General features: G+C 35.4%; 1 pseudogene; it reads left to right on the forward strand.

Annotated features, from left to right (window-relative positions):
• The first annotated feature begins 2828 nt into the window (after window positions 1-2828).
• On the forward strand, window positions 2829-4675 carry LOC106399717 (annotated as a pseudogene).
• The last annotated feature ends 2024 nt before the right edge of the window (window positions 4676-6699 follow it).

The following is a 6699-nucleotide window of genomic DNA, read 5'->3' on the forward strand; positions in this document are numbered from 1 at the left end:
TAACTCAACCGACTTTTTTTAACTCAGCCACCTCCTTCTTCTTAGCAGCATCCTCATCCTTGATTCTTACCTCATCTTGTTTATGTTTTGTCTTACCCCTGCAGCCGCGTCAATATGATGGGTCCTTAGCAGGAGAAACATCAACGAAATCAATATCAGTATTTCAAAACTCTTCAACCAAATTCTTCTTCACCTCATTGGCCTTAGCAAATTCATCCTCCAAATTCAGTTTATCCTCCAAACCTTTTGCATTAGCCTTAGTAAGCTGCTCAGCCAAAGACTTTTTCACCGCCAAACCTTTTGGAACATGGATCTTTTCTGCCGTTGGTGGACTATTAACGGACTACTGCAAATTATGTGGTGAGGCTAAAACTCGGCGGGGGACTTGTGATTCTAAATCAAAGTTTTCCACTACCGTCAGAACTTTCAGGCACTCATTCACTGCAGCTTGGACTCTATCACCAGTGCCCATCTCCATATTTGAAATATTCTGGCCTAACTCTACGAAGTTGGAATCGAAGGCAATAATACATCTCAAATCTACCATCATAGTTGTCAAACTTTATGGAATATTTTCCAGACTAGCCATTATGGTCATCAGAGCCGCATTAGTCCCTATATCTTCCTCCTTGGTAGCATCCATTCCCGCAACATTCTCCTTCTTCTTCTCTACATCATCAACTTCCTTGTCTTTCTTATCTTTTTTCTGCTTCTTTGTCGGTGGCTCCGCCGCTGACGAAACTTCAGCCTTCGTTCTGTTGTTTTTGTTCTCATTCCTCTGCACATCCCAAAATCCTCTAACAAGCCTACCAGCATGTATATGTATGTTATTAAGTTCACAAGTTGTAGGTCATCTGCTTCACCCGACCATTGATGAAACAGTCTTGTAAAGACTCCTTTATAACCATTTTCCTCACACGCACCTACAAAAGTAACTCATAACTCAGCCATCATATGGGTAATAACTCAGTCACCAAACCTCATAACTTAGTCAAGAATAACTAATAACTCAGTCATCAAAACCTCATAACTCAACTATCAATAACTTATAACTTAGTCACCAATAACTCATAACTCGGCCACAATATAAATAAAAGATCATCCATCTATACCTACCTCGTCATGATCTCTGATTTTCTCAGAGATAATAGTAGCAAAACTTGAACGTGTGCGCTTTCCACCCCATCAAAAAATCAGAATTTCTTGCTCATCGACAACTCTCCCAAAACGCTCTCCAAAACAAGTCACTGATTCATACGCCCAAACTTGCAACACATCCTTCAGGCCGTTTATGGTGTATGATCATCTTTGTGGATGCAACATCTTAATAGAATCAACAAGCACTTCATATGAAGTCCGACCCCATGGATACAACCTCATTGCTTCATCATCGAATACTCTTTTTGCACCTTCAAATGGTATCCTAGAATTGTGATGCAAAGCATAAAGTCCCATAGCTTGAAGAACTAATAGCCCTAACCATTTACGCTTTTCAAAACTCCAGGGCCGGCAGACCTCTAATGATAGCCTCAGTTCATCGAACTTCGGTCCCACCCCATGCGGCACATTCAACTCCTCCCAGAACGCTTTGTATTGGTCAAGTTCAAAAATTTCTATCGGTAGTGGACATGTGTTTAACCTAGTGATCGCACCGAATTCGTGTAAGCTAAACCTCATAGGTTGATCAACAACAAGGCTCCAAATCTCCTTCTTATATACTCACAGCTGCCTACATAGTAGATAGTGTACAGTCCTACCAGACAACACAAATTTGCTATCAGCTAGCTTAGCAATTATTCCAAAGGGAAACTCCTTCAGGTGATCCCACACATCACGTCATATTGCTTCTCTGACGTTAGGGAACTCTCCCATATGACAACTGTGATTAATCTCTTTATTTCCTGGATTGGAAGCCCCTTCTGCGTAAAGTCTTGGAGGGTAATCACGTGCTTGATCTTCATGAACATCCATCTAATAATAGAAACATATATAACTCAACCGAAATAGATTATAAATCAGCCGCAATTGAAAACTATCTCCGCCAAAACATATAACCTAACTCAGCCGCAAATGGTGTAACTCAGCCAGAACATGATATATAACTCAGTCGCAATGAAAATCAAACTCAGACACAACATAAAACAAACACAGCCACATCATAGATCAAACTCAGACACAACATAAATAAAACATAGCAACATCATAAATCAAACTCAGTCACACCATACCGGAGAAAACGATTTTGGGAAATTGTGAACAAGACGATTTCCGAGAAGAAGAATACGATTTCGACGAAGACGACGCAGACGATATCGGATAAGACATGTTCAAGTGTAACAGAAGACGATAAACAACAATGTGTTAGGGTTTAAACTAGAGAACAAAGAAAGTTATGGTGTTTGAATTAAGACGTCGATTGATTAAATCCTCTCTTTTGATCACCGTTTTGATGACATAGATTATATATTTAGTGATATGGCATAGATAATTAAAAATAGAGAAAATGACAAAAATAACACTAAATCAAGTTTTTGTTCCCAAACTAGCACTCAAGGTCAAAAGTCACAAAAATAGCACTTAATGTTTTATCAAAAGTCACAAACTTAGGGTTTAGAGTTAAAGAGTGGGGTTTAGGGTTTAGGGTTTAGGATTTAGAGTTTAGGGTTTAGGGTTTAGGGTTTAGGGTTTATAGTTTATAGTTTAGGGTTTAGGGTTTAGAGTTTAGGGTTTAGGGTTTAGGGTTTAGAGTTTAGGGTTTAGGGTTTAGAGTTGAGAAATGAAGTTTTGGGATAAGATTTCAAATTTTGAAAAATAAAAAAATTAAAATTTTCAAAAGATAAAATGCTATTTTGGTCATTTTCTTTTAGTTTTTGAGTGCTATTTTTGTGATATAAACTTAGAAATGTGCTATTTTGGAAATTTGCCCTTAAAAATATTCTCAACTAAAAAAAGTTAAGCAAGAGTCTTTAGTATAATTTATTTACTAGGGATTAAAAACATTGTAATAATTAAAAACTTTTCTATGATACTCTAGTAATATAACAACTTTTCTGTACTAATCTAGTAATTTTCTCATGTAGGAATCGTTTGAATGAATATTTGTGGACATCAGATTTTTTTGTTCCAGTTCTGTTCTCGGTCCTCGTTCATCGTATCGCGGTTTAAACTTGGGCTTTGTAAATCAAATGGACCCATATTCAACAGGCACAATATGACCCGGAACGAAGAATCTGATCATGTCCGGGTCAAGCACATCGGAGACGCCAAGGGAAAAAAAGAGGAAAGGAATCGCGACTGTTATTCGAGGAGAGTGGAGGTTCCAGGTTCATCGAAGAAGATGATCGCAGCGCAGGAAGAGATGGTCGCAGCTAAAGTACCTCTCGGTTATAGAGACCAGTGCGCTCATCTCCTGATTCCGCTCAACAAATGTCGCCAGGCCGAGTTCTTCCTCCCATGGAAATGCGAGTACGAGCTCGTCATGGAGTGAATGCTCGCGATGCAGAAGATCCGCGAGGAAGGAGCCAAAGCTAAACAGAATAAACTACAAGTGTCCCTCTAATCCCTAAGATCGCTAACGCTTAGCCTCTCGATTCGATCTTCAAGATTCATCGGTTAGTCTAGTACCGTTTGAATTAGGGTTTTGATTTAGCGTAGACCGGCTGAGTGATTGGATTGGATTGGATCGCAATTGCAGTTTCATGTCGCTAAACGAACATGACATTCATTAATTGTTATAAGTTAAACAGTACACAACTTAATTTTATTCATTCAACGACAAAAAAAAAAAAAACTTAATTTTATTCATTCATTAATCTTCAACAATCAAAAGCTTCATATATTAGTCTCAAAGTTAACAAGGCAGCTCAATTTTCATTTATTCGTCAATCTTGATCACTCAAAAAGCTTCATATGCTAAGTCTTAAAGTGAACATGACGCAGCTCAATTTTCATTCATTCATTCGTCAATCTTGATCACTCAAAAGCTTCATATGTTAGTCTTAAAGTAAACAGGGCACACAGCCCAATTGTTTCTAGATTATATAGTCTATTTTGATTTTTGTTCTCTGACTTGTAAGCGTACAAGTCCTTATACTTGATCAATGTGTGAACTTGTTTGTTGTATGTCTACAGTCACTTTGTTTTACTTATAAAACCTTAAGAGGCATTATGAAGTTACAGCCACGCACCACAGAGTTATATATATATTTTCATATAGTATATATGTCACAACAGCTACAGAAAGATTCTCCTGATATATCTTTTTCTCCTTCTCACTTGCCATTGAGTACTACTCTTACATATTGTGTGGTTCTTTCTTTCCTTTTTCATGTGTTTCTCTGCTCTAAAGACAGACCCCTATATATTTGGTCTAAGATTCTCTAACATTTCAATGATTTTGTTTCACCTGATTCTTTTTATCCATTCTTCTGAGTTCTTATTCTTACTCTGAAATTTATTTGGACAGGGATTCTCTGGAACTGTGAAGAAGGTAGGGGCTCTGGTTTTCAATATATTCTTCTTGTAACTGATGAAACATTTGGTTCTACATTTTCAGATGTGTATGTTCTAAGGCTCTCTCCCATTGAAAATAAGATGTAAACACATCTCTGGTTTGGTTTACTTTCTTTAATACTTTGAGAGAGAAAAACAAAAGAACCTATGAGATGAGAACATTTCTACCTCTTTTTTAAAGGTCCACATATCACTTGAATTATTTATATTATCAAATCATTTACATGAATGGACCCATCTAACGAAATTATTGAAATACAGTATTTTGACGGTATGTCTTAAATTAGCAACGATTAAAGACAATAATTCTGATATATAGGCCGGGTTCAAAAACAAAACGCCAACAATTCATTAAATTGAGGGTGAAGATGCTGGCAATTGTCGCTATTTCGAAAAAGGGCTGCATGTGGTGTCTTTGTTATTTTCGGCGTTTCAGAATCAATAAGTTTGAGTTGTAGTAACAAAAAAGTGGCAAAAACTATAGAAAGAGATGAAGGAGAGGTGACGGCTATCTTTGAGTCTCCGATCACTATCACTGCGGTTTTGGGGCGAACAAGGCTATACTCTCAATTATTCCCACCTTCGTATTATAAGTTTGACTCTTGCTTAGCTGTTTTTTCCAATGTTTCTTATATTTATTTAATTTATTTTAACAATTTCACCGTTTTACTTTTTCGATTTTGATAATGAATGGGTTATGGAGTATATGTAGACGTTTTGACAGCTTAAAATAGTTTTCGCAACCGACTGTTTTGATTTAGAGTATCCTCATCGATAATGACATGTTGGCTAACATTTTCAACACACATCAACGAATTTGAGAGAAAAAACGTATTATTCACGTCCTTAGTTAATCATCTATGTTCCATGTGCAAAAAATATAAAAACATAGAAAAACGTATTTTCCTCCGATATGGCACATAAACTGTTCTATTGTTCTTTTTTATTTACTGTTACATGGTACGTGTTGTAAAAAATCAATAGATTCCACATTTCACAGAGTTAAATTATTTAGTTAAAATATTATATTTTCAATATTTTGAGCCAAACCCCTATATCACATAACATTCTACAATTTGACCCACATGTATGCATACGATATGTACCACCACATACACACGTTACGGGAGCATAAAGAAAAAAAAATTAACATCGAATGAGAATGAAAGAGGTTATGCTAAGAAAACAATATCAAACCTTGTCAAAAAAAAGAAAAAAACAATATCAAACCTAATTCCAATTCTTAACGATGAAAAGTCAGGAGTTGTTTGGTCCTACTTCCAATAATTATGCACTCACTACTCTTAAACCTTTTCACATAACCAGGCATGTCTATATCTGTCCATGTATGATTTTGTATATTATATTATTCATTATTTGCCTTTCTAATTTGTATATTAGTTGTGGCCCATCCTTTCTGATCAATTCACACTTTTAAACAACTCTTTCACTTTTGTTCTTCTGTTATTATAAGTGTGAAAGCTTAATTCTTCTCCGTTCTCTCTAGGTGTTTTATGGATTACACCTTTCACACTACTATTTGGTATAGAATTTGCCTTGTTTTTGCAAGTGCTATGATTGAATTCAATCAATGGGTGATGAGAAAATTGACCCAATAGAAAAATAATAATATTTACAGTTGTCAAATGACCTAAATCTATATTTTGGTGAGATTTTCACATCCCCAAATAACCCAAAAACTAAATAAACTAAATAAATAAAAAAGAAAGAAAGAATATGATTGTCATCGTTTTGCAATCCAAAATCTAATTGGGTTACATTATCTTTTATACTAGGGGTTTGCGCCCCGAATTTTGTACAATAATATATATTTTAATGATTTCAAGACTATTTATGTGTGTTTAGAAAAAAAATATTAGCAAATATGAAAAAATTTAAAATTTATTTTACTTTATCCATCAGTTTTTGAACTTATTTTTACAATTAGCAAAAGTTAAATATATGTATAAAAACATCACACAACCAATATTTGTTTATGAATATTATGCTCTTAAAAATGAGTTTTTTGTTACAGGTATCTCCAGTTGTGGAAAATGCATTTGGAATTTGTTGATTACTTTTGCTTATTTCTTGGGTGACCTTTGCTGAAGATGTGAAAACACCGCAAGACTTGTCAAAAAAAAAGGTGTAAGTGAACCTAAGTGTGATTACTACCTTGTTCTTTGC

Source organism: Brassica napus, chromosome C2 (assembly GCF_020379485.1).
Source record: "Brassica napus cultivar Da-Ae chromosome C2, Da-Ae, whole genome shotgun sequence".
Taxonomy (NCBI): Eukaryota; Viridiplantae; Streptophyta; class Magnoliopsida; order Brassicales; family Brassicaceae; genus Brassica; species Brassica napus.